We start from the raw sequence: 11,100 nt of genomic DNA, 5'->3' as shown, positions 1-11,100 counted from the left end.
CAGACAGACAGACAGACAGACAGACAGACAGACAGACAAAGAGTGAGAGACAGACAGACAGACAGACAGACAGACAGACAGACAGACAGACAGACAGACAGACAGACAGACAGACAGACAGACAGACAGAGAATGACACAGACAGAGAGACAGACAGACAAAGAGAGAGAGACAGAGACAAACAGACAGAGAGAGAGACAGACAGACAGACAGAGGGACAGACACAGAGACAGACAGACAGATACAGAAAGAAAGAGATCGGGAGACGGCGATAGCGACAGACAGACAGACAGACAGGAGGACAGAAACAGGAGACAGGCAGCATCATACCTGGAGGTTTGGCACGGCTGTTGCTCTGTTTCAGTAGTGGCTAAAACCCGAACCAGAAGTGAATAGATAAAAAAAAAAACAAGGAGAACATTTTAGAATGTCAGTGGGCGCCTGGGTCTGGAATGTGTAACCCCACCACACCCCCACCACACCCCCACCCCCACCCCCACCCCACCCCACACACACACACAGCGGCAGCAGGCCCATAGGCACAGGTGTCCACATGACAAATGAGGGTGTGAGCTCAGTCTATTCTGCAGATCTGCCACCGGACTACAAAGAGGGAAACCCCATCACTGCCTCCACCTCCTCCACCTGCGTCCCCCCTCCCGCCTCATTGAGATTCTCAGCAATCTCTGCTGCTTCTCCGCTCAGCTAAATTGCTTGCATAAACATGACTGCAAATTGTGGCAAACACAACCGAGCTCCCCGAGTTCAATTTGAACAAACATCGCCACACATACACCTGACTCATGTACTTCCTCTCATTACAGTAATGGACCAATGGGGGGGGGGAGGGGAGGGCGGGGGGGGGGGGTCAGTCCAGCAGCTCGACTGTAGCGAGAGGTAGATCTGGCAGAGTCTTTATGATGTTAATAGTTAATGTAAAGGGCAAGAAACAGAGCAGATCTCAGATCCCCCCTCCCCCTCCTCCTCCTCCTCCTCCTCCTCCTCCTCCCCGGGCGTAACCAAGGTTCAACAGGACCAGACTCCGCATCATGTTTCGTTCTTCCCCGCACATGCGTCAGCGTCGCGCCGACGCCACGGGGCCTCGCGCTAAATGGGAAACCTAAATGTCACGTCGCTAGATTGACTTCGGTAATATTCGTATTCCGTTTCTTTCAAGGGGATGGGGGAAGTGTGTTAATGGCCCGGAAATGTCACTCATTACACAGTCTCTCCACGTCCCGTACACAGGCCCAGTGTAACACAGCTGGGTGGAGGTGGTGACCACTCTGACGAGGGGACCCCATAACCAGAGCTGAGGGGCCACCTCCCGGCTGCCGCTCATGAAGGGGTGGTGGACTGGAATGGAGGAAATCCGCTTCACTTTTCCCGATAAAACTCTGCTGAAATGGAAAACTTGTGATGGAGAGATTCTCTCCAGTGGAAGGCCCACGTGTCTCGTGTGTTATCTCAACACCCAGCTGGGTAGGCTTTCAGATCCCAGGGGAGAAAACAAAACCGAGGACGCTTCGGGAGCTTTGTGGGTTGCACTCTTATGTAGCCTCGAGAGAACTGACTCAATATCGTGGAGGGTAATGCAATAAAATCCTCAACACAAAGCGGAGGAAAAACTGTATTTAAGCTGCCTGACCCATAGGGTTCTTGCATGATGTCATCCACCAACATATACACACAGACACAGACGCAGACGCACACCAACGCACACGCTGGAACCCGTGATCCATGAGAAGGACTAAGGGGAAAGAAAACCTGATAAGAACATTTACATTTTTTCAGATCGTGGGTCTCTACTGTCATTGATAGAAACATAGCAGCAGGTTTACATACAGATCCCGTGATTAATATCCCGGATGGAGGATTTTAACTATAGCGGAGGCCGACCGATATATCGGCGGGCCGATATTATCGGCCGATATGAGCTAATTGTAGATAATCGGTATCGGCGTTTACAACGGCCGGGTAATAAAAACCCGGATGCAACATTTGCGTGTATATCCCTTTAAGACCGGGTGCCACGTTTGTGTGTTTCTCCCTTTAGAGCCGGATGCGACGTGTTGTGTTTTAGATCAGTGTTTCTCAACCGGGGGTCCGCGGACCCCTAGTGGTCCGTGGTGTAATTGCAAGGGGTCCGTCAAAATAAAATATCTTTAAAAAAAAGATCCTATGACATTTATAGAAATAGGATTATTTTACTCAAATGTGACTGAGACCTTTATCTACCTATCTGAAAGTTACTGCATAAGAATTCTGTTTTGTTACATATATCTGAAAGTTACTGAATACATATTCTGTGTTGTTACATATATCTGAAAGTTACTGAATACATATTCTGTGTTGTTACATATATCTGAAAGTTACTGAATACATATTCTGTTTTGTTACATATATCTGAAAGTTACTGAATACATATTCTGTTGTTACATATATCTGAAAGTTACTGCATAAGAATCCTGTTTTGTTAACTATATCTAAGTTACAGCTGAAAGCTCTCATTTTTGCCCCAAAGAGTGAATAAATGCTATAATGCCATTTAAAATGCAGTTTCTACTGTTTCTATTAAATTGCAACCCCCCTCCCCCAAGATCAGGTGGAGGGGTCCTCAGGGTAGATCAAAAATACGCAGGGGGTCCAGGACCCCAAAAAGGTTGAGAACCACTGTTTTAGATGATGCCATCGTCTTCAAGACCAGCGACCGATGAACTGCACTGTGAGTCACTGAAAGACACGTGGGGAAGGTGAAATGTATTATGGGATACATTCTTCTCTTTGTTGGGGGGGGGTCAGCCCTCTTAGCCTGTTAGCTCCGTGCAGACCGCAAGAAAAGGTGAATTAAGTTGCGCGTCAGACTGATGATGGCTGACGACCTGGGCGAGGGGAGCGACACTGACGCGATACAGCGGTTACTGCTGCGAGGGTGGCACAGAAATGACAGAGAAGACTCAGGCCCAGATTAGGGCGTGACCGGTGACCCGCCAGCCAAGGCTCTGGGTGGTTTTTATTCCACGTTTCTGTGCTACAGAGGCTGAGAAGTAAACGCTTTATGGAGTGTTGACAATTCTGTCCAGGTTTTCAGAAAACCCTCAGGTTTTAGCAGGTTGTTCTCAAACAATGCCTTAGGATTTAGAGTGGGGATTTTTTTCTTAGGTAATAATGGGTTTAAAAAAAAGAAATGGAGAGACGGAAGGTGGATCCTTCAACCACGTTATGAGTGTTGTCGTTGCGTAGTTTGCAACTCCACTGTGGCAACACACATTCACGTGTGGACCCCCACAAATCACAACGACCAGCTGAGCCGAGCAGAGCAGCCCACGACGGAGATCATCTGTGGTCATGGTAACTTGGAATATGCACTGGTATGCACTGGAGAGGTGGAGGTATGCACTGGAGAGGTGGAGGTATACACTGGAGAGGTGGAGATATACGCTGGAGAGGTGGAGATATACGCTGGAGAGGTGGAGATATACGCTGGAGAGGTGGATGTATACACTGGAGAGGTGGAGGTATACGCTGGAGAACTGGATGTATATGCTGGAGAGGTGGAGGTATACACTGGAGAGGTGGAGATATACACTGGAGAGGTGGAGGTATACACTGGAGAGGTGGAGATATACGCTGGAGAGGTGGATGTATACACTGGAGAGGTGGAGGTATACGCTGGAGAACTGGATGTATACGCTGGAGAGGTGGAGGTATGCACTGGAGAGGTGGAGGAATGAAAGTCAGGAGGAGCAAGACGGAATACCTATGCATGAATGAGAGGGAGGACAGTGGAATGGTCAGGATGTAAGGAGTAGAGGTGGTGAAGGCATATGAGTTTAAATACTTGGGGTCAACTGTCCAAAGTAACGGGGAGTGCAGAAGAGAGGTGAAGAAGAGAGTGCAGGTAGGGTGGAGTGGGTGGAGAAGAGTGTCAGGAGGGATGTGTGACAGAAGGGTACCAGCGAGAGTTAAAGGGAAGGTTTACAAGATGGTTGTGAGACCAGCTATGTTATATGGTTTGGAGACAGTGGCTCTGATGAAAAGACAGGAGGTGGAGCTGGAGGTGGCAGAGTTGAAGATGATAAGATTTTCATTGGGAGTGACGAAGAAGGACAGGATTAGGAACGAGTATATTAGAGGGACAGCTCAGGTTGGACAGTTTGGAGACAAAGCAAGAGAGACAAGATTGAGATGGTGTGGATATGTGTGGAGGAGAGGTGCTGGGTATACTGGGAGAAGGATGCTGAATATGGAGCTGCCAGGGAAGAGGAGAAGAGGAAGGCCAAAGAGGAGGTTTATGGATGTGGTGAGGGAGGACATGCAGGTGGCTGGTGTGACAGAGGAAGATGCAGAGGACAGGAAGAGATGGAAACGGATGATCCTCTGTGGCGCCCCCTAACGGGAGCAGCCGAAAATAGTAGTAGTAGTAGTAGTAGTAGTAGTAGATTTACATTTATATATATATTTGTACATAGGTTCTTTGTTTTTCACCTCGTGGCTTATGGCTAATGACTTTTGGCTAGTGGCAAATGAATGATGGAGCAAACCAAACTGCTGAACCTGCCAAAATAAAAGGAGGGAAAAGCTTCTTGGTCACTGAGTGGAATCCAGTTAAAAACCTTCAGGGAGACACATCAATCCCTTTCAGGTGGGGGAGCTGCACATACTCTTAATTAAAACAGAACTTGACAGACGGAGTGTAGTAATGTTAAATATTCTTTAATAAAGTAATTTGTTTAAAGAAAGTATAGTCATATCTGTCCACAACCCACATAGAAAAGATGTTTTCATTCCAGCTCAAAATAATCACCATATCAGACGCCATATTGGTAATCAGCGAATTCTTCCCCTCTGAAACCGGTACCGGTACCGGACTCAGAAATACCATATCTGTCACGCTCTGAAATACAGTATGAACCATATGACTAAACAGTATTTATACCGCGTGTAACTGACAAGCGATGTTTCATGCCAACAAAAACAAGTAATTTAGATGTTACCAACACCCAGCAGCCAGACCGTGAACTTACAATACAGGCGCTTTGTTACAAGAATAATATTCAAACTGAAGTTTTTAAGGAATATATTCATTTCTACAAACATCTAGAATACAGGTGAAGAGGGGGCTCGTAAAACCTGGAATATCAGTTTTAATAGTTCTCATGATTTAAGTCTCAACATACACTTAGTGAACTGATATTATACATCATAGTGCATGTATATGAATATTGCAACGCACTCGTTATTATGCTCTGAATATTTGCTCACATACTTGTTCTTCGCAGCCAAGCAATGCGGCAGCAAGGTGGCGCTGGTATCACTCTTCCGCCCACTTCCCTTTCTGACTGCTTCCTAGAAGTTAAATCCTGGTTTTCATACCACTTCCTCAAACTTACTAGTGATAAAACTGAGGTCCTCCTAGTAGGCACTAAATCTACTTTGGCCAAACCTGATAGCTTTTCTCTGACTATTGACAATTCTATAGCTCCTCCATCGCCTCAGGTTAAGAGTCTGGGTGTCATCCTGGACAGCACATTATCTTTTGAAGCTCGCATCAACAATGTTACTCGCTCTGCATGCTTCCACCTACACAATATTGATCATCTTCACCCGTCACTCACACCTAACAGCACCGCCATACTCACTCACACGCTGATTACATCCCGTGCTGACTACTGCACTTCTATCCTCTTTGGTCTTCCCCTCAAGTGTCTTCATAAACTTCAACTGGTCCAGAATTCAGCTGCCCGTATCATTACCAGAACTCCTTCCATAGATCATGTCACTCCTGTTCTTCCGCAACTCCACTGGCTCCCTGTTAAATACCGTACTGACTTCACGATCCTGCTCCTCCCCTTTAAGGCCCTGAATAACCCAGCTCCTTCATATCTTCCAACCTCCACATCCCATCTCAAAACGCACCTTTTCAAACTGGCATACTCAGTCTGATCCGCGCTTCGTTGAGTTTTGTGCAGATGATGATTTTATACTCATTCTGTTGTGTTAACTTTTTATTGTCCACCCTGCTTTGCTTTGGCTTTATGCTGTCTGGCACAGTGCTGCCTGTTTTTACTGTCTTCTGTAAGGTGTCCTTGAGTGCTCTGAAGGGCGCCCACAAAGAAAATGTATTATTATTATTATTATTATTATTATTGGGCGGCACAGTGGTGCAGTGCTTAGCATGGTCGCCTCACAGCAAAGCAGGCGCTGGGTTCGAGCCTCGGGGTGGTCCAACCTTGGGGGTCGTCCTCTGTGTGGAGTTTGCATGTTCTCCCCTGGTCTGCATGGGTTTCCTCCCACAGTCCAAAGACATGTCGGTCAGGTGACTCGGCCGTACTACGTTGTCCGTGTGTGTGTGGGCCCTGTGATGGCGTGGCGGCCTGTCCAGGGCGTCTCCCCGCCTGCCTCCCAGTGACTGCTGGGATGGGCTCCAGCATCCTGTGTAGGATGAGCGGTTTGGACGAGGATGGAAGGACTGTTGTTATCAGAGCTGCAGCCCCGCTGTCACGGTGGCTTTCTCAGCGCCGTACCGGCACCGCAGCCTTTGGTCGTTATTCACTTCAATCTTCTGATGGGCCTCTGATGGCACAGCAGGTCCAAAACCCGCTGGACTGTCTGGACGGTGGATTCCTCCCCCGGTCGCACCAGGTGTCCATATAAACTCCTACGCTGCACGGCACCAGTACCTTTCCCCAGGCAACGGGGGCTCGGGAGCTTTCCAGAGATGTCATTTCTACTAGAGCCGTCTACTCTAACCCAGCTACTAATACAGTCACCGTAGAAACTTTACTGTGTTGGTGCAAAAGAGAGAGAGGGGGGGGAAGGAAGTAAGAGACAGAGGAGGAGGAAATGGTACAGAAATACATGTTTAGAATATTTCTGTTACTTGAAGGAGCTGTGGGATTACACAAAACTTTGTGAATCAGGTGCATTCTCCAACCTCTGTCCATCACACACACACAGTCATAATAGAAAGGGAGTGAGAGAGTACCTTTCCTTGTGCCTGATGAAATATTCATGAGGGTTTACAGAAAAATGTACAAATACTACATGCTCTGCCAAGAAATGGGTCATGCTCTTCTCCCCATGTTCAGGTGTTGTTTAACTTTTCTATCACTGAGTTTTACACAACCAGTGTTACAGTTAAATAAGGTAACATTCAAATGCAAAGTGGATGTTGTAACACCCCACAATAGAAATTATGAAACAGAACATTTTTAACTACAATTGCAACCCCCCCCCACACACACACACACTCCAAACATGTAATAGTACAATAACCCCCAAACAAAACAGAAAAAATGTGTGTTTGTGTATGTATATATATATATATATATATATATATATATATATATATATATATATATACACACACATGACTCGTGCCCCCTCGAGGGGAAATGCCAGTGGAAGGGGGTTATAAGGAGGTATCTACCAAGCTGCGGTGACGAGATGACAACGGCAGAATAGACACACGTGGGTCCAACAGAGGGAATATTCAAAAAGAGGTTTAATGCTCACACGTGTAGCTTCGGAAACGACCGTCACATGTTTAAGCCCTCATATTTGGTCATTGGCGGGCAGAAACGTTAATTATTCACCCACCTAGAAAATCCTCTCAAAGAACGAAACATGTTCACCCAGCAGTAAAATGTGTAACCTATGTGTGACTGAACAATATGTCATCATCTGCAAACCACACATGATTTATTTAAATCATGACAATAGACAAATACCCCCCCACACACACATTGGACCATTAGCGATCACGTGTTTTTGAAATTTTGAATGTCGCACCTCTCCCTTCCCCATTGGACGTTGTGCACATGATGTGCATGACGAGGCAGTAAATGGTATGTTCTGTCCTGAGTAGCTTTACTGAGAGGCATCAAACAGGCTTGTACTGTCTCATAAGGAATTTACTTGACTCGCTCGATTTTATATATATATATATATATATATATATATATATATATATATATAACACACACACACACACACACACACACACACACACACACACACACACACACACACACACACACACACACACACAGTGTTGGGGAGTAACGGAATACATTTAACGGCGTTACATATTTAGAATACAAAATATGAGTAACTGTATTCAAATACAGTTCCAATTTAAATGTATGGTATTCAGAATACAGTTACATTGTAGAAATTAATGGATTACTTAAAAAAAATCTTTGGCGCCATTCTTATTTTAAGATTGTGGCACAAAATGCAGTGAAAGTGATACCTAAGTGTTAGTTCAACAGTAAATTCAGTACAACAGTATGCTGTATTTTCACCTTTGTTTAAGGTTTTCCATTCTAACAGCTATCGGGATAAAGAAAAGGACATGGACATGTTCTTCTTTCCTTTTACCAGATAAAAAAATCATAGATCTTTTGTGTTTAAATACTCTTCGTTAATATATATTTAAGGTGACTCAAATGCATTCAGCCAGTTGATACAACAGAAGAAACAGAATAGTCTACTCAAGTAAGTAGTATTGTGTGAATGCTACATATACCGTTACACAAAATGTAAGGAAAATATTAAAGTAATCCAAAGTATTTAGAATACGTTACTCACGCTGAGTAATCTAACGGAATACATTACAAATTACATTTCATGACATGCATTCTGTAATCTGTAGCAGAATACATTTTAAAAGTAACCTTCCCAACATTGCATATATATAGATATATATATAGATATAGATATATAGATATATATATAAAACTTAATTAAATGAAACACTCGATATATACACACACACACATTTACACACTTAATACAAATGTGCACACATATACGTATATAACAGTATCCATATGCATGCATACATACACACACACAAAATTATATGAATAATTGTATAAAATATACCTTATATTTATATGTTCGCATAGTATGTTCTATCAAAAAAAGGAAGCCGCATAGTGAAACTCACAACACAATCCACATTATTGCACACATTTTTTTACAACGTTATAGAGAACAACTCAATCTGGAATTTCTTCAAAGTGCATTTGGTATACTGGAGAAAGGCGTCCCAACTCTTTCTGAATTTATTGGAGGAACCACACAAGCATAGCCTTATCTTCTCCAATTTAAGGAAATGAACACCTCGCATCCAGTGTAAATGAGATGAAGGTACCTGTGATTTCCACTTCAGCGGTATCCACCTGAGTGGTAAAAGCTATAACATTCTTTTTAGATGAAGGGAGGAGAGGAAAGGAGGCTGACACACTAAATAGTGCACTGAGAACATTAGGATCAAGTTTCACATCGATTTAGATTGACAATGTGATAAAAGAATTTTGTCCAATTGTGACCTAATAATGTGTATAAGATTAGCCAGAGTCTGATGACACCTGTCACAGGCAGGAGATAAATCATCATATATTTTAGACGGCCGAGCCTTGGTGTACGTTGTATGAACTTACATTGCATAAAGCCATGTTCTGCACAACTGGAAGAGCTATGTACCCATTTCAAAAGCTCATCCCAAAGCTCATTTGAAAGTTCTTTGCCTATATCATTTTCCCAAAGAGCGTTGTGGAGTTCAATTGTTCTAACCGAAGAAGATGAATTTGAGAGTAGATGACTGAAATCGTGCCTTTCAAAGACAGGCATGGATCCATGAAACTATCTAAGGGCCAGTCATTAGGTAAATTAGGAAATGCAATGAATGTATTACCGAACAAAGCTACGGACCTGTAGATATCTGAAAAAGTGTCTCTTCCTCAGTTTAATCCTGTCCACAAGCTGTTTAAAAATTTGTCTATATACAAATCTTTGAAAGTTTCAATACCTAGTTTAGACCAAGTTACAAAGGCATTATCCATCAAATAAGGGGGGAAACGTGATTAGCAGCTAAAGCAGCCTTAATACAAAAGGACTGCAGGCCAAAATGGCACTTAAACTGAATCCGAATTTTGAGAGAGGACTTCACAATTTAATTTTTAGTATAGGGAGAAGTGCAGGAGTGAATAGGAGAGTGCAGCAAGGCTTTCAGTGTGACTGGTTTGGTGGAATTTGCCTCCATGATCTACATTCTCTCAATTTATAATCAGATATTCTATACCGGCAATATCAGGACTGGATTGTAGTACAATTGAAAGAGGCTCAGTGGCTATAGAAAATAGTAGTGGACTCAAAGGACAACCCTGTCTAGTAGACCGATACAGACGAAAATACTCGGAATTTATGCTATTTGTCCTAAGAGGCTTTTTGAAAGGAGTAAAGCAATTTAATCCAGTATTTAAAATTTTCCCCAAAACCAAATGTATAAAAAAGGAAGACCCACTCCACTCTGTTGAATTCTTTCTCAGCATCAAAAGATATCAAAGCCTCTGGGAGGCTAGAAGAGGATGAATTATAGATAGCATTAAATTCACACCTAATATGGATGCCTTTTACGAATAAAGCCTGTCTGAGTGATAATGGATGGGAGAATAGGTTCCATGTGACAGGCCAACAGCTTTGACATTTTTAAATCGTCATTCAGCAGGCTATTGGGTGATATGAGGTACAAGCTAAAGGATCTTTACCTTTTTTAAGAAGGAGGGAGATCGAGGCCTGAGTTAAAGTTTGAGGGAGACAACCTGAATTAAAGCAATTATTGAACAATATAAAACAAGGAGGTTAGCTTAAGTTAAAAAAAATTTGTAAAACTCGAACGGATAACTGTCTGGCCCAGGGGATCTGCTACTTTGTAGTGACATTGCAGCTGGAGTAAGCTCTGCAGTTGTGATTGGTTTCTCCAATTCCTCTACAACAGACTGCCCAATGGAGGGAATTTCAATTTTGTCAAAGAAATTATTGACATCACTAAGAGTAGAAAACTGTTCAGATGATTAAAGTGAAGCATAAAATTCTTTAAATGCCTCATTGATTTCCAAAGGGGCTGTTGTTTTGCCTTTTGTTTTTGACACAGCTGGTATGCCAGTAGTTTACTCGCCCTGGCACCCATAGTATTTGGATCTAGATTGAAGCAAAAGTTCAGTAGCATGATATGACATAAGAACATCATATTCAGTTTGTAAAGAAAAACGCTCGTTATATACATCAGGAGATTGGGAGGCAACATAT

Source organism: Lampris incognitus, chromosome 13 (genome assembly GCF_029633865.1).
Source record: "Lampris incognitus isolate fLamInc1 chromosome 13, fLamInc1.hap2, whole genome shotgun sequence".
Lineage (NCBI taxonomy): Eukaryota > Metazoa > Chordata > Actinopteri > Lampriformes > Lampridae > Lampris > Lampris incognitus.
The sequence above is the reverse complement of the archived record's forward strand: the minus strand, read 5'-3'. Positions refer to the sequence as shown.